Genomic DNA, 27,027 nt, shown 5'->3' on the forward strand with positions numbered 1-27,027 from the left:
GGGCGGAATGAAATGAAAGTTAATAAACTCATTGCGACAAAAATGATGGATCGATTCAGCCGTTTCTTTCTTGAAGAGAAACTGCTTCAAAGCTTCTAGTTTGTTGTTGGCTCCTGCGAAGTTAGTAGCGTTGTCACAAAAAATGTCCGAAGGCAGCCCGCGTCTGGCAATGAAGCGCTTGAGTGATGCAATGAAGCTGTGCGTCGTGAGATCTGAGACCACTTCCACATGTATGGCTTTTGTGACAAAGCAAACGAAGACGGCTAGGTATGCCTTGATGGGCGGCTTACCCCGGATGCGCAAATAGACGTTGATTGGTCCGCAAAAGTCTATTCCGCATTTTTAGAATGGCCGAGACGGTGTGATGCGCTCCTTGGGCAGTTGCCCCATAAGCTGCTTTTCGAGAGTTGGTCGGTAGCTGAGACAATGTATGCATGAGCGAACGACTTGTCGCGCTAAGTCCCTTGCGTTGACTATCCCAAACTGTCGTTGAATTAAGGCGACAAGAGTCCTTGGTCCCGCGTGATAGTTTTGGAGATGGAGACAGCGAACGAACTGAGAGACAAAGGGATCCTTAGCTGGGAGCAGGACAGGATGCTTTTGGGTCTCCGGGTAGTCTGCTAACTCCAGGCGTCCTCCGAACTTTAGAAGTTGGAAACCATCTGTGACCTGAAGAAAGAGACTAAGGTTTTTAAGGTTGGTGCGAATCGGCTGGCCCTTCAGGACCGATGATATCTCTTGAGCGAAGTGATTGGTTTGGATATTCCAGACGATGCAATGCAGCGCCTGCTGCAATTCCGTTGGCATTGGCGCTGGAGACTGGGATGGCGTGAGGTTACGACAGCGATGAATGAACCTAAACATCCAGGCGACGACTAATAGGCAGCGCTGATATGAACTGGATTTGTAGACTCCTTCAAGCAGTTGATTACTGATAGTCTGTACGGCAAAGGCTGATTTTCTTTTCTCCAGTTGCACAGTTTCCAGATCAATGTCATTGATGTCTTTATTGTCCCTAGGCCAATATTGCTGTTCTTGACGTAGAAACTTAGGTCCCTCAAACCATATCGATTTTTCCAACTCGGCGATGGTGCAGCCTCTGGACAGGATGTCTGCCGGGTTGCAGTGTGTTGGAACATGTCTCCAGTGACAATCTGATGTCATTTCTTGAATTTCAGCAATTCGATTGCCGACAAAGGTCGATAATGTGGCTGAGTGCTGGCGATTCCAATGTAGAACAATTTGAGAGTCGCACCATAAGTACGAGGTTGGCTCTCTGTCTGCGAAGATTCGAATGATTTTCTGATGGAGTTGTGCTAGCAGATGTGCTCCGCAAAGTTCTAATTTGGGTAGAGATAGCTTCTTGGTGGAAGCAACTCTAGACTTGGATGTGATTAGCTGTACCTTGATTAGCCCATCTAATCCGAGTGTGCGAGCGTAGATGCAGCATCCGTACGCTCTGATGGAGGCGTCACAGAAGCCATGTATCTGAAAAGTTTGTATATCCGGTTGGAGGCAATATCGTGGTATTGCTATAGACTCCAACGGCGTAAGCGACGAAAGAAGGGACATCCAAGCTGTATGGATTCCTTGGGGTACTGACTCATCCCAGTGTAGCTTTAGTAGCCACAGCTCCTGTAGGATGACTTTTGCACGGAACCCGGAAAAATGACTCTAGACATAAAAACAGTGGATTCCACTGCGAATGTCATTAATAAAGTAGGATCGAGCAAAATCAATCTAAATTGGGTGCATATACTCCTCATAATCATTGTCGTTATTATGTGCGCTAATTTTTTTTACAAAATATACAAGTTGCATAATAAATGCCTAAAAAAGAAATATATGAGCCGGGGTAACGACCTGGATAAAATCTAATTAGAAAGCATAAATAACAGCAATGATTAAACCCCACATATTTTAAAAATTCAATAAACAACACAACAATACAAAAATACACACACACACAAGTGTGGCTAAATAAAGGGTATCGATTGGAAAGCAATTTATAAAAAGTTAGAAGACATAAAAACAAATTTTGACAGATCATATAAGTCCCTAGCTCAGAATAGACCGATCCAAAAGAACACAGTTTGGAAACACGTCGAAATATTGGTAGAGTGTTTTAATGCAGCACGTATACTAATATATGAGCATAAAGATAGGTTGACTCAAGATCATTGGACACAAGTATCTAAACTTCTGATACGCCTACGATCTAATTTATTATCTGTCAAACAAAAATTCGGTTTGGAAATATCGGTGCCCACCGTATTAACCTTACCTATAGCAGTAGAAACTGCACCTGACCCTGAATCGACAGAAACAGACGAGGAAGAGTCAGAAGAGCCACCTGAAGTAAGCTCGAAAATAGAAGAAGAAGATTTAAACAATCTTACTATTCCGGCAATATACGCTGATCTGGATTCCACGGATTCAGACACTTCAGACAACTCACAGGATAACAAATTAAATAATACGACAACCATGGCCGATGAAACAATGAAAGGGCATACATCAAAGAAATCTCGAGTGCCATACCTGAATTTAAAGGCCAAAAACTCCACCTACAAAGATTTGTAACGGCCTTAAGATTAGTCAACTTAACGAAGGGATCCTTCGAGCACATAGCTGTAGAAGTGATCAAATCCAAAATTATTGGATCGACATTATACAAAGTACAGGACGAGACCACCATTAATGCAATAATCAAAAAATTGCAAGACACCATAGTCGGTGAAACATCCGACGTGATAACGGCAAAAATGGCCAAAACAGTCCAGAAAGGCAAAACTGCCGAAAAATTCACTACGGACATAGACAATTTACGTAAACTCCTCGAAGCTTCGTATATTGACGAAGGCCTTTCAGCCGAACGCGCTGATAAATTCAGCACCAAGGAAGCCATCACCACAATGGTCAAAAAGCTTTGCCTCTCCGCCTGCCTTCTGCATAACATAAACTTTATCACTCTCTCGCTCTTGTCCGTAACTTTGCATAGCTGCCCTTGGCCGTCCGCTAACTGCAGCAAAAATTCTTTTCTCAGTTCGTCTTCGTTTGTCTTCGCCTATGCTTGATAGCGATCAACTCAAATATTTGCCTGTAACTATTTTCGGACCAATTCGGGTCATAAATATCCGCAGCGGCAATTCGGCTCGCCTGCGCTGAGAAATATAGTTTCTATAGTTTCGTGTCCTAATAAATATTGCATTTAATTTATAACGTTTAAAACAAGTGCGTATTTTTTGGATCAACAAAAAATTGGACATTTCGACAGCTATTGAAAAAGCTCAGTAGTTCAACATTTGGTGACCCCGACGTGATCTTGGCTATTAAAAACATTAAATATTTCGGTTTAATAATTGTGCCAAGCGCGTAAACAATTTCGTTTAGAGCATTGCTTGTGGCTGTACTTTGCCGCGCCGCGCTAGGCAAACGTACATACATACATATGTACATATGCCTGCTTGCCGTTCATTTGCCGACGCACAGGACCGCCTTTTCTCATTTTACGTTGCAAAAATCATAACTTTTGAACAAAACAAGATAACTAAATAATTTAAACGCCATTTGACAGGTAATTGTTGTAAAATTTACATATGTATTGGAAAATCTGCCACGCCCACTCATTCGCCTCTTTAAAGGGTATCAAACTGAAGAAATATTTTTTTCTCAATGAAGACAATTTTTTAAAAATATTTTTTATTTAATTTTTTATCTTTATTTTAATGTATTTGCTTAAATAAAAATAATTTGAAAACCGAAAAAAAAAATTTTTTTGTTCTAATAACCGTGAGCGCTACAGTTAGTATTTTTTGTTGGTTTGTATGAAATTGTGTCGGTATTTTGGTATATTTTACCCTGAGTTGTTTCAGTGTTTTGCGTCGCAATGCCAGAGTCGCAGCTGGACGCGGACTTTCTAAACGGATTCTGATTCAGGAAAGATACATGCAGTGCGTAGTCATAGTGTAGTCGTAGACTACTTTAGTTATAGACTACTTTAGCCAGAAAAAGGTGAAAAAAATAGACACCTGGCAGGTAGCGATTTACCTGTACAAGCCACCACAAAACTACCCTTTTTTCAATTTGAATAAGAGGTAATGAATATACCTGTCATTTAAAAAAAAAAATCAAGGTATGTAGTTTTTATACCCTTGCAGGGTATTATAATTTCAGTCAGAAGTTTGCAACGCAGTGAAGGAGACGTTTCCGACCCTATAAAGTATATATATTCTTGATCAGCATCAACAGCCGAGTCGATCTAGCCATGTCCGTCTGTCCGCCTGTCCGTCCGTCTGTCCGTCCGTCTGTCCGTTTCTACGCAAACTAGTCCCTCAGTTTTAAAGCTATCTGAATGAAACTTTGCATATAGTCTTCTATATACTCTCACTGCTATATATGTCGGAACGGGCCGGATCGGACGACTATATTATATAGCTCCCATACAAATGTTCGATAAATTTTTAGAAAAAAAATTATAACTTTGCTGTTTTTCAATATTTTTGCATCATTTTTGAGATATAGCCATTTTATATTATTTCAGAATTTTGGTAAAAATTTTATGAAAATCGGATCTATATCTTATAGCTGCCATAGGAACGATCGGCAAATGAATAGGAAAAAATTTTAACTTCGTTGTTTTCCAACATATTCTTATCTACTTTTAGATATAAGCTTTTTTTATTTTTTCAGAATTTTGGTAAAAATTTTATGAAAATCGGACAACTATATCATATAGCTGCCATATAAACGATCGGTAAATGTAGAGAAAATGTAAAGCTGGGATTGTAAAACTGTAACTGTCAAACTGTAAACATAATAAGTATAGGTAAAATGTAATGAAACTCTGTTTTGTGTGTGTTTTCAGCATTTAAATCTATAATATAAACATCAAAACCAATCTGCAAGGGTATACAAACTTCGGCGTGCCGAAGTTAGCTTCCTTTCTTGTTGTATAATATTACCTGAAAGTCGACTAATTTACCTATTTTTTGTTGTATGACGCATACACGGAAAACTATTTTACTGTCAGCTAGGTCAAGCACTACAGTGCGTATGACATACGGACATTAGTGCGTGAGACGTGTTTTTGAGCTGCAAAGTTCATTTATATGGTGCCACGCGTAACAAGCTCAAAATAATGAGCGGCGATCAAAACAATGAGCGTAGAACCTCTGTAAACCAAAGAAACGGTTGTTTCTCTTATTTCTCAACTCGCGATAACGAAGCAGAAAAAACGTCTACCAAGCCCAACCCTGCTCTACTGACCGCCGACGGCACGAGAGCGCGCTCTTGCTCACCCGCCCTACTCATTCCAGCTCCTACATCTTGGAGCTCCCAATGCCAAACCCCACCACCACCGGCTTCGATGGAAGACGCACCAACAACAAGCAGAGCTGCAATTTCTGCAAACACAGCAAAAGCAACAGCAACAACTAAACCAACGACCAATATTGCGAAATCGGTGCCAACGGCCGCAGCGCCAAATTCAATGGTAACCGTGAACTCCGATAAGCAACAAGCGGTTTCGGCCATACAGACTGGCATGGATCGCTACATCCAAATTAAGCGTAAGCTTAGCCCACATAACACGGTTGGGAACAAGCCTAAGATAAACCGTGTCACCATAAGCTACGACCCAAACAACTCCAACAAATTTTCTCCGCTAGCAGCTGATGAGAATAACCAAGCAGAGCCGGAGAAGGAGATTAAAAAACAGCCAAAGCCCCCACCCATTTATATTAGGGAGAAAAGCTTAAACGCCCTGGTCAACAAAATTGTTGCGCTGGTCGGGGACGGAAACTTTCATGTTGTTCCGCTTATTAAAGGGAACATTTGCGAAACAAAAATTCAAACCAAAACAGAAGAACACTTTCGGGCTGTGTCAAAATACCTGGAAGATTCCAAAAAGAATTTTTACACCTACCAACTGAAAAGCAGCAAGGGACTGCAAGTCGTGTTAAAAGGAATTGAACCAGACGTCGCCCCCTCTGAGATAGTGGAAGCCCTGAAAGGCAAGGGTTTCCTTGCCGATAATGTCAGCAACATTATAAATAAAAACAAAAAGCCGCAACCACTTTTCAAAATCGAACTGGAGCCAGATATTGAAACCCTAAAGAAGAATGAAGTTCACCCGATCTACAAGCTGCAGTTCCTACTGCATCGAAGAAGAACCGCACAAACGCAACGGTCCTGTGCAATGCACAAATTGCCAGGAGTATGGACATACAAGGACATACTGCACCCTTCGGTCAGTCTGCATAGTCTGTGGAGACTTCCACAATTCCGCACACTGCCCTGCGAACAAAGAAGACCCCAATACGAAAATATGTGGAAACTGTGGAGGAAACCATACAGCTAACTACAGAGGCTGCGTGGTCTACAAGGAGCTGAAGAGTCGCATGCGACGAGCAACAGCTACACGCCAACAAAATACACAAAATATGTATTATAATTCAAAATCTACTCGATGTATTCTTTGCCAAAGCAGCCAGATCTTCTTTTGGTCCGCTAAATGCCCCCACGGGCATCTCCTACGCTGAAGCTCTACGAACAGGTATGCAGTCAGGTAACGGCAACCTTTGCATTTCTGCTGTCTACTGCCCACCTCGCTTTACAATCTCTGAAGGCCAATTCATGGACTTTTACAACTCTCTTGGAGATCGTTTCATAGCTGCAGGTGTTTACAACGCCAAGCACACGCATTGGGGATCGCGCCTCGTGACTCCCAAGGGAAGACAACTGTATAACGCTCTCATCAATGTGAGAAATAAGCTGCACTACGTTTCCCCTGGTAGCCCAACCTATTGGCCAGAAGACCCCAGAAAGATACCTGATCTAATTGACTTTGCGGTGACAAAAAACATCCCACGCAATCTAATAAACGCCAAGGCCCTTCCGGACCTTTCTTCAGATCACTCGCCGCTGTTGATAACCATCCTTCAAAGCCCAAAAACTACGGATCGCCCTCACAGGCTGACGTCGCACAGAACAAATTGGATGAAATACAAAAAGTATGTGAGTTCCCACATACAGCTAGCACCCCAGCTCAATACTGAAGCAGACATGGACTCCTCCACCTCCGCTCTGGAAGAGGTACTTGTGACTGCAGCCAGAATCTCAACACCACAGCAAAAAATCAAATTCAACACGAACCAGCAAATTGAACAGCTTATCCAAGAAAAGAGGCGTCTGCGACGGGCGTGGCAAACCAATAGATCGCCATGCTCAAAGCAACGTCTAAATGAAGCCACACGCAAACTAAGCCGGGCCCTGAAGCAAGATGCCGAAAAAGCACAATTAAGATATATTAAAAAACTCTCGCCATCCAGCACAAAGCATCCCTTATGAAGAGCTCACCCAAATTTAAGCTCACCGGCTGAAACCATCACCCCGATAAGAAAGTCATCTGGTTGCTGGGCCCGCAGCGACAAAGACAGAGCCGAAACTTTTGCCTCACATCTCCAGGGCGTTTTCCAGCCGAACCCTGCTGCAAATCCATTTGAACTACCGCAAATCCACACTGAAACGGAATCTACTCCAGCATCATTTCGTCCGAACGAGATAACGAAGGTCATCAGGGAACTGAAGCCGAAAAAGGCTCCCGGCGATGACCTAATAACTCAAAAAATGATAATTGAACTTCCGAATTGTGCTATTGAGGTCATCTGTAAAATCTTCAATGGGATCATAAGTCTCGGCCACTACCCAACTAAATGGAAAAAATCTATAATTATAATGATACCGAAGCCCGGAAAAGACCACACGATTCCGTCATCTTACCGACCAATAAATCTACTATCATGCTTGTCCAAGTTATTTGAAAAATGCCTACTAAAGCGCATAATTCCTTATCTGGGAGCTCACAACATCATCCCAGCTCATCAATTTGGCTTCAGAGAAAAACATGGAACTATCGAGCAAGTTAACAGAATAACATCAGAAATTCGCACAGCCTTCGAACATCGAGAATATTGTAGCGCGATATTTCTCGATGTTTCTCAAGCATTCGACCGCGTCTGGCTCAACGGCCTCATGCACAAAATAAAAACACTCTTGCCGGTATACACACACAAATTACTTGAGTCGTACAACAGAGTCTTCGCAGTGAGGTGCAACGCAACAACATCCGGCACCTATTCAATCGAAGCTGGAGTCCCACAAGGAAGTGCACTTGGGCCTACCCTATTTGTTCTATACACAGCGGATATCCCCACTAGCGACTAGCTAACATTATCCACTTTCGCTGATGACACTGCGATCCTCAGCCGTTCCAGATGCCCAGTCCGTGCAACAGCCCAGCTCGCCAACCACCTCAAGGTAGTCGAGAAGTGGCTATCTGACTGGCGTATCAAAATAAATGAACAAAAGTGTAAGCACATAACGTTCACTCTCAACAGACAAACATGCCCCCCGCTGTACCTGAACAGCACACTGATCCCCGAAGTCAACGTGGTAACGTACCTGGGCGTCCACCTGGACAGACGCCTAACATGGCGAAGACATATTGAATGCAAGAAACTTCATCTAAAACTAAAAGCCAGCAGCCTCCACTGGCTCATAAACTCCCGATCGCCCCTGTGTCTGGACTACAAGGTCCTGCTCTACAACTCCACACTAAAGCCAATATGGACGTATGGCTCCCAGCTCTGGGGGAACGCGTGCAGTACCAATCTAGACATCATACAGCGCGCCCAATCAAGAATCCTGAGAACTATCACTGGGGCACCATGGTATATTCGCAACGAAAACATCCACAGGGATCTCGGCATTCCTGCAGTTAAGAACGAAATAGAAAAACAAAAAGCGTCCTACAAGGAAAAACTCTCCACCCATCCAAATCCTTTAGCAAGGGACTTGATACGAGTTTCCAGAAGAAGCCGCCTACTACGTAACGACCATCCAACCCAGCCATAATTATTCAGGGCCATTTACTCTGTACCAGTCTCATGACTGCTAGTTAGGTAGTATTGTATGATTTGATACACTTATTGTTAGTCTCATAAATGAGAAGATTCAATAAATAAAAGCAAAGCCTAAAAAAAAAAAAAAAAAAAAAAAAAAATATTGTTTCGATGACCACGGACTACTGTGTTGTTTTTCGTTTGAAATGCCAGCCGCGAATGTTTAATTAATTAATTGTTATCTGTATGTATGCAGCCCAATAAAGCTGATCAACTGTCCTGAATTGCCTCCACGACGCCCCCGACTTTTTTTCTTCTGGGTCCTTTTTTGGTCTCTGCGCCGGTGGAATTTATTTTTCAAGGATCTTCAGTGGAAGGATCGCCCCCCCACTCAACACTAGAGAAAAAAACACATTTGAAATACGAACAATAATAAGAAGAATTAGAATTGATCGGTTGTGCTTTGTTTCGCTCCGCTGTTGTTTTTACCTATCAAAACAAAATAAATTATATGAATTACCTGCTTCATTTAAAAACATTTTAAGGACCTGTTTATTCCGTATCATATGGTAAACTGCAATTAAATCGATCCGTAAAAGTAAATCAAAATATTAATTCCATATTGTGAAAAGTTCGCTTTGTCACACAAATTTTCGTACATATACACTGATTAATTCAGCACAGAACAAATACACCGAAACCGATAAACTAACACACCAAAATCGCTACACTTAAGAACACAACAAAAGAAACTGCGGAAGATGTATACGTTCATTGCATCCAAACGCCTTCGCAGCAACGCTGGAACAGAAAATGACCGCCTTTCCGATGCCCCTCGTCTGTGATTCTGGATCTGCTTAATGTGCGCTTTCAGGAGCAGACGGATGAGATTAATGCCCTCGTAAGGGAAACGGAGAAATGCATACTGTCACTAACGCTAGGGAGAGAGGATTAGAAGCTCTATGGACTGGAAGTCCGGAGGGAGAGGGAGAGAAGGAGAGCGCTTACGGGATCATTGGAGGCTAGTAGCGGGATCACACTGCCTCCAGAAATTAAGCGCCTTTCTGACGTGAATATTCTCTCCCCCCCTCCCCCCTCCCCTTGCGAGGATACGCAGCAAAAGTATCAGGAATGATTAGCTATGGAAAGCGTAGGATAACGCTGAGCACTCGTGGATATGGAGAAGAGTGTGGGGATCCTTTCCACACGGACGATACGGACTGGCATCGGTCGCTACTTCGACAGGATCCTCCGGAATGGTGGTGGGCCAGGCAGTTGACGCAGTACTTCCTGTCGATGACTGTCTGGAGCCGTTTCTTCGTATCAAGCCGGAGAAAACGGTGGCACTTCCGAAGAGGATGGTTCCCTTGGCAGACTCGGCATTGGTAGGATAAAATACCTCGGGAACGTCTGCTCTTGCTGTCGTCGTATGGAATCCAGTAATTTAAGGAATCGGCAGAGGTGGTCACTCGTGTGGAGAACGAGGAAATCCGTTGGATAGGTGGAGATATTTGTGGAGTGTCATCACGAGGAATCGGAACACTGGAAGAAGAGTTGCTTGGATGCAACAATGTGTGATACCGACCGTGACAAGGAAGACAACTGTGGGCGCTTGTGCAATTACGGCGTGGATGACCGCTTGCAAAGCAATTTAAGCACAACTGCTTTTTCCCAATGTAAGATGATCGATCGACTATCGTCATCTGAAGGAAGCGTGGACAAAAAACGCACTGGATGGTTCTCTGCAGAACATAAATCGCATCTTTTGGATATGGGAACAATCCGCGTACTAAAGGAATTTAGTACTCGCGGTGCCACGATGGATTTTGTCGGTTTGGACGGACTGAGGCGTATCGTAGGAGGTTGAATAGAATTTATAGATTCCAGAGTTCTATGGCGCTCAGTAAGGAAAGAATATAATTCTAGCCACGTCGGAATTTCGGTTTTATTTGGTAAGGACTGCTCCCATAATGAAAGCGTCAGCTTTGGAAGCTTCGTGGAACACACGACAGCCAGACGGAAAGGAATTTTGGGGCGCAGGAGGTTGGACTGGAGCTGCTTTAGCAGAGATCGTATCGAGCTGTTACATGAACTTGGCGGCACACCGTTCATAAATGAAATAGGTGTCGTCGTATTTTGCCTTAAGAGTAGGCAAGGTGTCTGACGCGCCCTCTAAACCAACTGAAATTAGCTCTGAACAAGCTTCGTACTCTGTCTCTACCTTATCCCATAGCGCTTGGACTTGGTCCAGATGGATTTGGCAAGTGTACTTGGATGGAGTGGGTGCTGCTGGATTGCCGACTCTTGACTCGAAGTGACTCAGACGGTCACAGATCAACGTAAATTTGTTTAAAATTGAAGGAGCCATTTTGGATATTTTATTTTTTACAAAAATGTACTATTAATATTGTGACAGGATGTTTTATTAATTATTTCTTTATTATTTAGTTCTTTTACACACACTCGTCTTTACTATTTGTTCGCTCGAGTGACAGTGATCTTGCTGCACGTAGGCAGCTCTCTTCAACCCCGAAAAACCAGTAGCGACGTTCTCTGAGAGAGAGAGAGTAACCTGCTCTCTCAGAGAGCGTAACTCATCGAATTGTGTGCCCAGACCCCACTTATGGCAATTGGCCTGCTACAACTCGGCCGTCCTGACCTTGAGATAGCCCACTATCTCGGCTAAAAATATCTTAAGGGGGTCTTCTCATTGAGCAACTTTATTTTTCGATTTTTTTTTTTTGCATTTATTTATAGCTTGGGGTGTAGTGTATATGTCCCCAAAAGAATTTTTAGAAATTCGAAATACTTTAGAAGATACAGCCATTTTTGGGAAGCAAGGTCTTCGCAAAATGGGCTTTTTCAAACTTTAAACGCGTTTATCTCGAAACCACGTTTTTCGAACTGGCGGCCATGATATCTCCAGTTCAACTGAACCGATTTTCATGAAACAGAGTGGAATCGACGCAGAATTGTCACCATTCTCGGGTGACGGAACACATTTTTTTTTTAATTTTTGTTCTATTTTTTGTTTACACTGAACTACAAAAAAAAAATCCCGAAATCTAAATTTTTTTTTGAATGACCGCCATTTCGTTTAAAAAAATTTAAAAAAAAATCTGTTCCGTCAGCCGAAAATGACATCTACTCTGATTATAACACCGTTTTTTTTTTCATTTCGGACGCTCTGGAAACCCTTAATCGTGGCCGCCAGGACGGCACCTTTTTTTTCCACCACCAAGTTTGAAGTCTCATAACTCTTTGAAAAACCTTCCTTTGAACATTTTTTAATACAATAAATAAAAAAAGTTTTCAATTATTCTTTGCGTTTTCAAATAAGAATTTTTTTAAAAAGGGTCCAAAAAACGGGTTTTAAATGAGAAGACCCCCTTAAATTTAGTCTTAGAATTAGTTAACAATTCATATAGTTTGTACAATTTCTTTTCTCAACTTTTAGTTTACAATTTTCTTGATTTTTATCTTCAACATTCTATTTCAATTTTATTTATCTAGATTTACTATCATCTTTCATCAAATGCCGAATATTATTAGCGTTCCAAACTCCTTGATATGGATTTCGAGATAATTGAAACCCATCGATGTCTTTTAACAAAAATCTATCATTTCTCAAAACTTTTCCAATAATGTACGGTCCTTTGTTTTTGGGTATTAACTTCCTACTTACACCTGCGGTACTATCAAAATTCTATACCATTACATAGTCACCTTCTCTGTATTCTGAATTCAGCTTTCTTTTCGAATTGTAATAGGTTTCGTTTCTTAACTGCGACTTTCATTGATTTTCTTCTGCTTTCTGTCTAAGTTGTTCTAAATTTATCATATTTTCCTCAATGATTTCTTCTTCACTTTCTAAGTTTTCTCTAATTTCTTCTTCACCTTCTAAATTTTCTTCAATTTCCTCTTCGCCTTCTAATTTTCTTCTTAGTTGTTCTAAGTTTCTCCTGTTTTCCTCAATAATTTTATCATCATTCTCTAACGTTTCTCTAACTTTTTCTTCCTCTTTTAGCTTTTCCTTAAATTCATCACTATCTTCTCCCCTCTGGGCTATTCCGAATAAAATTTCACTGGGAAACTGCTTAATGCTGCTATGCAGTGTATTATTCAACAAATACTCTACCTTCTCTACTACTACATCCCAGTGTAGTCCTCTTTATGGTTCTGAAAGTTTCGCAATCATCGGTCCTAAACTTCTATTTACTCGCTCCACTCGACTATTGGCTTGTGGTGATCCCATAGCAATTTTTATGTGTTTTATATTCCTTTCCTCAACAAAATTTGCGAAATCCGTTGATGTGAAGCAACTTCCTCGATCTGATATAATACACCTTGGTCTGCTATATGCCCGAAAATAGTCTGCTAATGCGCTCAAAACTTCTTTGGTGTTTGTTGTTTTCGTCGTATAAAGCCTAACAAATTTCGTGAATCCATCTATCACCACTAATATATGCTTCATTGATCTGCTATTGTCTACTGGGCCATAATGATCACCTCAAATGGCTTATTGCCTTTCGGTATACTGTGTAGCAATCCATCTCCTTTACCTACTTTAGGAGAGAACGCTATACACTTCAAACAGTTTTGAATGTGTTCACAAACCTTATCTTTCATGCTCGGGAACCAATAACTTTTACTAATAGCGTCTAACATCTTATCCCGTCCAATATGCCCTAATTCGTCATGATACTTGTACAAAACATGTTGCTCCATTCTACTTGGTACATAAAACAGTAATCTATTGTTATTATCCTTTCTATATATAACCCCATTCCTCATCTCAAACCATTTATGTTCTCTGTTCTCTAAAATTTCCCTAATTTCTTTTAGCTTCGTATCTCTTGCCTGACAAATTATTAAGTTATCCTCAAAAGTATTTGCGTCTATTATCATAACATTATTACATCTGCTAAGTGCATCGACATGCTGCATTTGCCTACCTGCTCTGTGCTTCAATTCATAATCAAATTCCTGTAGCTCTAAAGCCCATCTCGCAATTCTTGGGTTTAAGTCTATCTTATTCAGAGTTAATGTTAACGAGTTACAGTCTGTGACGATTTTGAAAGGTTTACCCTGTAAATATATCCTAAACCTTCTAAGTGCATAAATAATAGCTAACGTCTCTAACTCAAAGCTATGATATTTCGCCTCAGTCGGAGTGGATCTCTTCGAAAAGTAAAATATTGGGTGTAGTTTCTTATCTTCCTTCCTCTGCAGCAGTACAGCTCCAAAACCTAACGCACTCGCATCGCAATGAAGCTCAACATCATCTCTATGATCATATAGAGCCAGCACTGGGGCTGCTACTAATTTATCCTTCAAAAGTGTAAAACAATCCAACTCTGCTTTCCCAAACTCGAACGTCTTATCTTTTCTCAACAAGTCATATAGAGGTTTTGCCAATATCGAAAAGTCCTTTATAAATCGTCGAAAATAAGAACACAAACCTAAGAAACTTTGTACAGCTTGCACTTTACTCGTCAGCTTTTATTCCTTCCTTTGAAATTAAGAAACATAAATATTTTACCTTATCTTGTAGAAACTTGCATTTATCCATTTTAAGTTCTAATTTATTTTCCACTAATCTCCTAAATACTTCTACTAACATTTCTAAATGTTCTTTGATATCGTGACTTGCAATTAAAATATCATCCATGTATATTATAACCTTATTTTCTCGAATCATATCAGAAAAAATATCATTCACAAATCTTTGAAATACCTGAGGCGCTGTTTTCAAACCCATTGGCATACGTAAAAACTCAAATTGTCCTAATGGCGTTGTAAAAGATGTATACTTCACCGAATCTTTGTTCACGAACACATGAAAGTACCCATTCTTTAAATCCAATTTTGTAAATACTGATTTTCCAACCAATTTATCCAATAAGTCATCAATTAAAGGAATTGGATAATTATCTTTGACCATAATTTTGTTTAGCCTTCTGAAATCGATGCATAGCCTAAGCTCGCCACTCGTTTTCTTCACTAACACTATTGGAGAAGCGTATTCAGACCTACTACTCTGAATAATTCCATTTTCTAAGTATTCATCCAACAGTTTCTGTAACGCTTCCTTTTCACTATACGACAGCCTCCTAGGTACACAACTAAATGGTTTTGAGTTCTCCAGAATTATATTAATTTCACATCTACTTTTCGGCAATTCAGGTCTCGGAACATGTATATAATTCGACTCTAATACTTTAATTAATTTCATTTTGTCTGTATAACTAACCTGTTCTCCAATATCATAAACCCTTTCTTCATTCTCATGCTCTAACATATTTATTTGCATCATTTCCTTTTAAAAATTTTCCTCCAACACTCCCATTGGTTCACCTAACATTTTTGTACCTAAAAGTTGCTCATCGAAATTTTTTGTTACACCTATTCTTACATCTTCCTCATATTCATTCCACAATGAATCTTTATTCGAAACTGTACCTTCAAAATTCTCATTTCAAATTGTACCTGAACTTTGTTTACCTAAGCTTGTACCTAAACTGTTTCCAATTAATGTTGTCCCTAAACTCTTTCCCTCTAATGTTGTACCTAAATTCTTTCCATGCAAAGTTGTACCTAAACTCTTTTCACCTAAAGTTGTTCCTAAATTCTTTTCATCTAAAGTTGTTCCTAAATTCTTTTCATCTTTTGCTAGATAATACTCCCCTAAGCTTTTATCCACAACACTATCTCCTAATTTTGTACCTAACTTTATGTCACCTAATTTTCTTTTTCCATTTTCGAATTTCCTCTCCGAAATATTTTCAGTTTTACTAATTTCCATACAATTATTGGAAAACTTTTCCGCTTTTTTCTCGACATCGGTTTCAACACACTCTACAGTAACAATTTTTAATGTTTCTAAATCAATCTTTAAACCGTAAGCATACATGAAATCTCTACCCAGCACAACATTACACACCATAGATTCATCAGCCACTACAATTAATTTAGGGCAAATCTTTATCTCTTTCTTTAATATAAAGCATAATATTTTTCCGTAACTTTTCAAGAAGCTTCTGTTAATTCCAAAATAACTCTCTTTTTGAGGTTCTAATTTAATTCTTGCTGGTACATTGGTTAAGAAACTGGGCTTCCCGAATCTATTTGGCACTCTGTAATAATCGGCTGGCTAGGATTTTCAACGCAAAAAATTTTCAACAATCTTACATAATTATTTTCTGCCTTCTTCTTATATCCGGGACATTCCGCAATCAGGTGATCCTCTGCGCCACACTTATAACACGAGCCTGGCGACCTTTTCGGCTTTGTGCACTCTCTCTTCCAGTGCTCCTTCGCGTTGCAATTGAAGCAACGAGTCTCGCTGCTCGCTGGAACCGCCTTCGCTGCCGCCAATTTCGCCATGGTTGACCCCCTTGCTCGGAGCCTAATGTCTGCAAACGCCCTCAGCATCCTCTCCGGGCCATCAAAACATTGGAGCTTGGCCTGTGTACGCAAGCTTAGTACTGGAATGCCCTCCACGAGCCCATCCAGTAGTTCCTCCTCGTCCATTTCGACATCTCGAGCCAATCTGCATTTCTCGCCAAAGTATGTGGCAAACTGCTCATTTGGAGACCAACTACGTGCTTTGAACTTGCGCCGTAGTGCAGACTTGGACTCGATGCCTCCAAACGCCAACTTAAGTTGTTTCAGCAACTCATTAACAGGCTTCGCAAATCGCCCTGCATCAGCATGCATCCATTCCAAAGAATTTCCCTTCAATTTGCTGATGAGCAAAACACGTCGCTGCATGTCTGGCAGAGAATACAACGCTGATATATTCTCGAATTGCGCAGTCCACGATCGCACAGACACATTCTCAGTAAAATCCATCAACATGTCCCGGGCCATGTCAAAGCCGGGTGACAAAAAACCGCTTGCTTCAACTCCGTTTTGCTGCACATGAATTTCACCAGAATTTACTTTGTCCCCGCTTCTATCGTCGTCTCTGTCTTTGCCGCTGCCTCCGCCTCTATCGCCGTCTCTGTCTTTGCCGCTGCCGCTGCTTATCTCGCCGTCTCTGTCTTCGCCACGTTGTGTGTTCTCGAAGATTCTAACGTTCTGCTCCAAATTCTCGAAACTGCTGTTGCCGTCTCTGTTCCTAAGTTGCACTTTTTCGCCTCCTTCATTCTCCGTGTCTTCGTTGCCGATCTGGCGATTCAAATTTTCACGCTTCTCCTGTGCCTTTGCAATTTCGACACTCAAATTTTCCAGAGTTTGAACTTCGCTCTGCATCTCCTTGCCGCTTTTCACGTCCGAACCACGCAACTCTTCCACTTCTGGCCGCAAAATTTGTCGATTTATTCTTATCGCACTGGCGTTTTTGGTTTGCCGGGAAATTTTTTCCCAAATCCCACTTCTGAAGTTTGTGACAGGATGTTTTATTAATTATTTCTTTATTATTTAGTTCTTTTACACACACACGTCTTTACTATTTGTTCGCTCGAATGACAGTGATCTTGCTGCACGTAGGCAGCTCTCTTCAACCCCGAAAAATCAGTAGCGACGCTCTCTGAGAGTGAGAGAGTAACTTGCTCTCTCAGAGAGCGTAACTCATCGAATCGTGTGCCCAGACCCCACTTATGGCAATTGGCCTGCTACAATATATAGTGACATATCCACAGTCCTACGGACTCTGTCTACGCCTACTTTACACACCACACAAACACAATATTGTAATACCCTGTAACATAAAAACCCTTGCTCAATACACCCTTTGCTACCCTAGTTTATATCCATACACATCAGATAGCAACCGCCGGATGTTTATAAGAATTCCAAAGCCAAAGCTAGCGGAATAAACCCAGGCTCTACACAAAGGATGCAATCTGAAACTCTAAACAAACTCCAGACAGTCCCTTCTGTAGACTAAACATTTATGACTTAAGTCATCACACGTTCCCACGTTCAAAGTTCGGACTCGCCAAAGTCGAAAACAAAAATATTAGATTTCAATAAACAATCGAAAAATCAAAGAGCACTTATATCCAAGAGCGAATGCACTTGAATCTAAGAGAAGATTATCAATTAACTCCAAGCTCTCTCCTAAATTCTCTCCAGAACTTTTGAAGTTTAAATCCATATCTGAAAGCTCGAGACCGAGGCTTGAACGTCAATCTATCCAAATCAATTAGACGAGTTCAGTTTAAGACCTAAAAGATTTAGGTTGGTGTTCTTCAAAAATAAAATAACTTGTAAAAACCAATATTCAGTTAAATAATGTTTATATTTTTTTTAATTTATGAATATCGCAAGTATTTAATTGGAGCAGTCGGTAGGATCCTAAAATAAAAAAGAGTCCTTAAAAGTACGGTACTGGTGTAACTAAAAAGGATATGCTATATGACTAGCAGTCCTAACACTAGCGAATTTTAATAGTGATTCTAAAATTTAGTGATCCGCAGAAGAATCTACGTGATTCAAAGTGTCAAAAAAATCCCGTGCGGTCGGGAAAATAAAATCAACAATTATTTAAGTCCGTGAGAAAAACTGAAAATCCCGTGAGGTCAAAAATAAATTCTGCAAATAAACAAATAACCGATCAATAAACTTACCAACCAACAAAATATAAAACATGGCAGTTCCACAATTATCTGAAGTACACCTAAATCAATTGCTGGCGCAAATAAAGGAGTTACATTACTACGATGGAACTCCAGGAAAGCTGTCTGGCTTTATTAGCCAGGTGGACCAGTTATTGTCGCTTTATCCTACTCAAGATGCACGCCAAGCACACGTAATCTACGGAGCAATCAGGAGAGTCATCGTTGATGACGCACTAGAGGCAATAACTCAAGCAGGAGCAACAGCGTGGACCGATATGAGGACAGCCCTGGCGACATCTTTCAAGGATCATCGTCCATACGTAACCTTGATGAAACAACTGGAGGAGACTACCTATCCAGGCAGTATTAGTAAGTTTATTGAACGTTTAGAAAGTCAGGTTAGAAATATATTTGATAAGCTAGAATTGGAGAGTGACCCTGTGGCAAAGTCCAATTATTCAGAAATGTTAAAAACCACAATAAAAACGACAATCGATAGAAAACTTCCGGACAGGATGTACATGTCACTAGCAAGAAAAGACATAGATACCATTCCTAAATTAAAACAAGCCACAATGGAGTTGGGTCTTTACGACTCAAATCCAACGGATAGTTTTTCGAAATCGAGCTGGCAAGGTCGGGGGGAATAAGAATCAGAAGAATAATCAAAGATATTATAACAACAAATATAATCACCCCAGTAATTATCACAATTCTACTAACCAAAATTATTCAACACAAAACACTAACCAGAATAATCAAAATCAAAACACTTCTCGTAATACTAACCCGAGTAACCAAACTATTCCACCAAATCAAAGGGGAAATTACAATACATGCAGAGATGGTTTAACTCAGGCTAGGCAGAACAATCCCCTCAATTTCCAACCTTCAACGTCCAACAACGCGAATAATAGCGGAGGCGTCAAGAGGCAGAGAGAAAGTTCCAGCGGACAGAGCCGCATGGACGTAAATTTTCATCAAGCTGCCTCGGAGATACAGGAATTAGAAGAGGAAGGGTCGGTCCATTTATAAAAGTCACTTACGAAAATAAGCTTTATAAGGGGATGGTTAACACAGGTTCTTCCATCAATATCATAAAGGAAAACTTCGCAAACGCAAAAGAAAGCATAGAAAAACTAACGGTATACACTATAAAGGGGCCAATAAAATTGGTAAAAAGCATCAAATTAAAACCCAGTGCTGTGTGTCCGTCTGTACAAAAATTTTATGTGCACAATTTTTCCGAAAATTACGATTTCCTGTTAGGTCGCCCTTATTTAGAAGACACTAAAGCAAAAATTGATTATGGGAAGGAGACAGTAACTTTAGGCTCCAAAACCTATAAGTTCTGTTTCGAAGAAGAAAAGGGCGAGACCGCATCTACAAAATGCCTCGACCCAACACTTAAAAATGAGCTTGCATCTGCAGAACAGCTCATGAATAAAATTGCACCCACAAAAGGAGCAAAATCCAAATCAAAGAAGGAGAAGACCGCACCATCAAAGTGCCTTACTCCAAGTAAAGACTTAAAGGGCCAGAAAGAAAACGAAATTGACCCTCAGTCCGTCAGCTTCGCGGTTGAAAACGAGTTACGCGAATGCAATGAATATAGACTCGAACACCTAAATGTTGAAGAGGTTGAGTGTTTGAAGAAGGTTCTCTATGAATATAGGGACATTCATTACAAAGAAGGTGAATATTTGACTTTCACAAGTACTATCAAACACGTTATCCAAACTCAACATGAAGACCCAGTTTACCGAAAACCCTATAAGTATCCCCAAAGCGTGGATCAGGAGGTAAATAAACAAATAAAAGAAATGATTGAGCAGGGAATAATTCGTAAATCGAAATCTCCTTACTGCTCTCCCATTTGGGTAGTCCCCAAGAAGGCTGATGCCTCAGGGAAACCGAAATTTCGGTTAGTCGTCGACTACAGGAATCTAAATGAGATCACTGTAAATGACAAATTTCCCATTCCACGAATGGATGAGATACTGGACAAACTTGGTCGTTGCCAGTATTTCACCACGATTGACCTAGCTAAAGGATTCCATCAAATCCAAATGGATGACAATTCCATTGCAAAGACAGCCTTTTCGACCAAACATGGGCATTACGAATACACACGTATGCCTTTTGGTTTGAAAAATGCACCTGCAACATTCCAGAGATGCATGAACAATCTTCTTGAAGATCTGATCTACAGAGATTGCTTAGTGTACCTAGATGATATAATTATCTACTCCACTTCATTGGAGGAGCACATCTTATCACTTAGGAAAGTCTTCGGAAAATTAAGGGATGCTAATTTGAAGCTGCAGCTAGACAAGTGCGAATTCATGAAAAAAGAAACTGAGTTTCTGGGACATGTTGTCACGACAGACGGTATCAAACCTAATCCAAACAAAACCAATGCTATTGTAAATTTTCCATTGCCAAAGACCCCAAAACAGATTAAATCATTCTTGGGACTTTGTGGCTTCTATAGGAAATTCATTCCCAACTTCGCAAAGGTCGTTAAACCAATGACGATGAAGTTGAAGAAAGGAGCTGTAATCGATACCAAGTGCAAAGATTACATTGAGTCATTTGAAAGGTTAAAAGTATTGATAACCTCAGAGCCGATCTTGATCTACCCTGATTTTTCAAAACCCTTTTCCCTTACAACAGACGCAAGTAACTTAGCGATAGGGGCGGTATTATCCCAAAATCACAAACCCATATGCTATGCCAGCAGAACGCTGAATGAGCATGAAATAAACTACGCTACCATCGAAAAAGAATTGTTAGCAATAGTTTGGGCAACAAAGTACTTCAGGTCATACCTGTTTGGCAGGCCTTTTGAAATACAAAGTGATCATAAACCCCTGGTATGGCTCAATAACATCAAAGAACCAAACATGAAACTCCAAAGATGGAAAATCAAATTAAATGAATTTGACTACAAGATCAAATATCTCCCTGGAAAAGAAAACTATGTAGCAGATGCCCTCTCTAAAACAAAAATTGAGGAAGTAATGATCGGTGAAATTGCAAATAGCAATGATGCCACTATCCATAGTGCAGGCGAAGATAATTTAAATTACATATCCATCTCTGAGAGACCACTGAATTTCTACTCCCGACAAATCGAGATAGAAAAAGGAAACAATGACAACACTGAAGTTAATCATTTCTTTCAGAAAATAAAAATCAAAATAACATATAAAGAAATGACTAACGAACTCGCTAAATCCCTCATCAAGGAATATGTATGCACAAAGAAAAGTGCTATTTACTTCCCTAATGACGAGGACTTTTTGGTATTCCAAAGGGCATATACTGAAATCATAAGCCCCAACAGTTTAACCAAATTGTTGAGATGTACCCGAAAGTTGGTTGATGTTTCAACTTATGCTGAATTCAAGGACTTGATCCTCAAGAAGCATAAAGAGTTTCTACATCCAGGAATAGAAAAAACCATCAATTGGTTTAAAGAAGAATACTATTATCCGGACAGTCAGAAGCTCATTTAAAACATAATCAATGAGTGCGAAATCTGTAATGTCGCAAAGACTGAACACAGAAATACTAACTTGCTGTTTGAAATAACACCAGAGATATTCAACGCTCGAGAGAAATACGTGATCGATTTTTATCTCACGGGAAATCAGATTTTCTTGTCTTGCATAGATATCTACTCGAAATTTGCAACGCTCGTCGAAGTAAAAAGTAGAGATTGGCTTGAAGCGAAAAGAGCCATCATGAAGATATTTAATGATATGGGAAAACCCCAAGAGATCAAAGCGGACAAAGATTCAGCCTTCATGTGTATTGCGTTACAAAATTGGCTAAAATCTGAAGGAGTAAATATTTCTGTAACTACAAGCAAGAATGGAGTATCTGATATAGAAAGATTCCATAAGACCGTGAATGAAAAGTTGAGAATCATTGGCAGTGAACAAAACATAGAAGACAAGTGCACGAAATTCGAGTCCATCTTATATGTTTACAACCATAAAACCAAACACAACACTACCAAAAGAACACCGGCAGATATTTTTCTGTATGCAGGAACCCCTGACTTTAATACCCAACAAAATAAAATTGACCGGATTAACAAGCTCAACGAGAAAAGAAAAGAGTTTGAGGTTAATACAAAGTATAGGCAAGCCCCACTTGTAAAGAGCAAAGTCACTAACCCGTTCAAAAAGACAGGACAAATAAAACAAGTGGATGATAAACATTTCGAAGAAACGAATCGCGGCAGGAAAATCGTTCATTATAAGTCTAAATTCAAAAGACAAAAGAATTTTAATAAAAGCAAATACGATACTTCCAGACCCGACGAAGAAATGTAAACGGCTAATACTTCCAATCCTGCTGATATGTATGATTCCCATGATTCATATGGTCCAAGGGAGTAACATCGAAATAAACCCGATAAATGCAAGGAATGGATATCTGGTATTCCAAACAGGAACCACGGACATCCCAATAAATTACGAATATCACTACTTGAGTATAAATTTGACGAAGACCATGCTAATATTCGACAACCTGTTAAATGAAGCAAAAGAATTCCCGAGTATTTTACAAATACAATATTTAGTTGAAAAGTTAAAGAGGGAAATTACCGGTATAAGAATCATCAAGCGTAACAAAAGAGGTACAGCGTATAAATATCTATTCGGTACTTTAGACCAAAATGACAGAGAGGAGCTAGAGGAAAGAATTAATAATTTGTCAGAAAGTTCAGTCCAAAATCATGACTTGAATATGATTATTGATGTTATCAATAGTGGGATAGACATTATTAATAAGCTCAAAGAAGATAAAGAAAGGGATCAGCATTTAGCTATTTTGATGTTTAATATACAACAGTTCACGGAATATATCGAAGACATAGAACTTGGCATGCAATTAACCAGACTAGGAATCTTTAACCCAAAACTACTAAAGCATGATTACCTAAAACAAGTTAATTCCGAAAAGATACTAAAAATTAAAACATCTACTTGGCTTAAAACAGATACTAACGAAATCTTGATTATCTCACATATTCCCAACGATATTGCGAAAGTGCCAGTTTTCGAAATCATTCCATACCCAGATGAACATAATTATATCCTGACGGAACATCTATTCGATAAGTTTTATATATATGATGATAAGGTTTATAATAAGAATACAGGGCAAATAATATTTGACAAATGCATTATTGGAATTGTTAAACAAGAGACCACAGAGTGCAAATACACTAAAACACAGAAGAATTTCCAACTCAACTACGTTGAACCCAATATTTTAATTACATGGAATCTTCCACAAACTATTGTAAACCAAGATTGCACCAATAGTAAAGTCACATTAATAGGAAATAACTTGATCAAAATTAAAAATTGTACTATCCAGATTGATGAATTCATAATTTCCAACAGTTTTGCTGATTTTACACAGACAATTTATATAAACAATAATATCACCAAAATAGAACCATTAGTTTATTTGGAGACCAAAGAACTAATTGACAACCATGTAAAATATTACCCAACATTCCAAATAATATGCATAACCACATTTGTAATTACAGTAACCAGTCTTATCCTGTATTTAATTTATAAATTTAAGAATATTCCTAAGAAGTTAATTGTAAAATACACCAAACCTGAGGAAACACCAAACCAAATCAGTACCGAACCATTAGCTTCAGAAAATATTTTAATGTACCCAAATTTAAATTCCTGAGGACAGGCAAAATTCAACGATTGGGGGAGTGACATATCCACAGTCCTACGGACTCTGTCTACGCCTACTTTACACACCACACAAACACAATATTGTAATACCCTGTAACATAAACACACTTGCCCAATACACCCTTTGCTACCCTAGTTTATATCCATACACATCAGATAGCAACCGCCGGATGTTTATAAGAATTCCAAAGCCAAAGCTAGCGGAATAAACCCAGGCTCTACACAAAGGATGCAATCTGAAACTCTAAACAAACTCCAGACAGTCCCTTCTGTAGACTAAACATTTATGACTTAAGTCATCACACGTTCCCACGTTCAAAGTTCGGACTCGCCAAAGTCGAAAACAAAAATATTAGATTTCAATAAACAATCGAAAAATCAAAGAGCACTTATATCCAAGAGCGAATGCACTTGAATCTAAGAGAAGATTATCAATTAACTCCAAGCTCTCTCCTAAATTCTCTCCAGAACTTTTGAAGTTTAAATCCATATCTGAAAGCTCGAGACCGAGGCTTGAACGTCAATCTATCCAAATCAATTAGACGAGTTCAGTTTAAGACCTAAAAGATTTAGGTTGGTCTTCTTCAAAAATAAAATAACTTGTAAAAACCAATATTCAGTTAAATAATGTTTATATTTTTTTTAATTTATGAATATCGCAAGTATTTAATTGGAGCAGTCGGTAGGATCCTAAAATAAAAAAGAGTCCTTAAAAGTACGGTACTGGTGTAACTAAAAAGGATATGCTATATGACTAGCAGTCCTAACACTAGCGAATTTTAATAGTGATTCTAAAATTTAGTGATCCGCAGAAGAATCTACGTGATTCAAAGTGTCAAAAAAATCCCGTGCGGTCGGAAAAATAAAATCAACAATTATTTAAATCCGTGAGAAAAACTGAAAATCCCGTGAGGTCAAAAATAAATTCTGCAAATAAACAAATAACCGATCAATAAACTTACCAACCAACAAAATATAAAACATGGCAGTTCCACAATTATCTGAAGTACACCTAAATCAATTGCTGGCGCAAATAAAGGAGTTACATTACTACGATGGAACTCCAGGAAAGCTGTCTGGCTTTATTAGCCAGGTGGACCAGTTATTGTCGCTTTATCCTACTCAAGATGCACGCCAAGCACACGTAATCTACGGAGCAATCAGGAGAGTCATCGTTGATGACGCACTAGAGGCAATAACTCAAGCAGGAGCAACAGCGTGGACCGATATGAGGACAGCCCTGGCGACATCTTTCAAGGATCATCGTCCATACGTAACCTTGATGAAACAACTGGAGGAGACTACCTATCCAGGCAGTATTAGTAAGTTTATTGAACGTTTAGAAAGTCAGGTTAGAAATATATTTGATAAGCTAGAATTGGAGAGTGACCCTGTGGCAAAGTCCAATTATTCAGAAATGTTAAAAACCACAATAAAAACGACAATCGATAGAAAACTTCCGGACAGGATGTACATGTCACTAGCAAGAAAAGACATAGATACCATTCCTAAATTAAAACAAGCCACAATGGAGTTGGGTCTTTACGACTCAAATCCAACGGATAGTTTTTCGAAATCGAGCTGGCAAGGTCGGGGGGAATAAGAATCAGAAGAATAATCAAAGATATTATAACAACAAATATAATCACCCCAGTAATTATCACAATTCTACTAACCAAAATTATTCAACACAAAACACTAACCAGAATAATCAAAATCAAAACACTTCTCGTAATACTAACCCGAGTAACCAAACTATTCCACCAAATCAAAGGGGAAATTACAATACATGCAGAGATGGTTTAACTCAGGCTAGGCAGAACAATCCCCTCAATTTCCAACCTTCAACGTCCAACAACGCGAATAATAGCGGAGGCGTCAAGAGGCAGAGAGAAAGTTCCAGCGGACAGAGCCGCATGGACGTAAATTTTCATCAAGCTGCCTCGGAGATACAGGAATTAGAAGAGGAAGGGTCGGTCCATTTATAAAAGTCACTTACGAAAATAAGCTTTATAAGGGGATGGTTGACACAGGTTCTTCCATCAATATCATAAAGGAAAACTTCGCAAACGCAAAAGAAAGCATAGAAAAACTAACGGTATACACTATAAAGGGGCCAATAAAATTGGTAAAAAGCATCAAATTAAAACCCAGTGCTGTGTGTCCGTCTGTACAAAAATTTTATGTGCACAATTTTTCCGAAAATTACGATTTCCTGTTAGGTCGCCCTTATTTAGAAGACACTAAAGCAAAAATTGATTATGGGAAGGAGACAGTAACTTTAGGCTCCAAAACCTATAAGTTCTGTTTCGAAGAAGAAAAGGGCGAGACCGCATCTACAAAATGCCTCGACCCAAAACTTAAAAATGAGCTTGCATCTGCAGAACAGCTCATGAATAAAATTGCACCCACTGTGACGACACGATCGGTCGCCACAAAACTATAAATATGTATATATGTAAAATCTAAGCTTATAATTACGACACCTAAAATTAAGACTAAAATTAAGACTAAAATTAAGCACACACACACACACACACACCACCCGGCACGAAGCCATACACACGCACACACCACCCGGCACGAAGCCATACACACGCACACACACACATACACACACACATCACACGGCATGAAGCCAAATAAACCCCGCGAAGGGAAATTCAAAACAAGCATTAAGTCTTAACGTTACGCGCGCAAGTGGCAACGCTGTCGGCGATAGTGGCAGAGCCTGGCAACGCCAAGATCGATCGCGGCAGCGCTGCCGGCAGAAACTAGGTCACGGCCACACTCAAGAATTAGGTCAATTTAATC

At 39.7% G+C, this 27,027-nt stretch overlaps 1 protein-coding gene across 1 annotated transcript in view; it reads left to right on the forward strand.

Moving 5' to 3' along the window:
• The window catches only part of JYalpha, a 165,981-nt gene that overhangs the window by 74,428 nt on the left and 64,526 nt on the right, over positions 1-27,027 (forward strand). The window lies entirely within an intron of this gene.

This window comes from Drosophila kikkawai, chromosome 3L (genome assembly GCF_030179895.1).
Source record: "Drosophila kikkawai strain 14028-0561.14 chromosome 3L, DkikHiC1v2, whole genome shotgun sequence".
NCBI lineage: Eukaryota > Metazoa > Arthropoda > Insecta > Diptera > Drosophilidae > Drosophila > Drosophila kikkawai.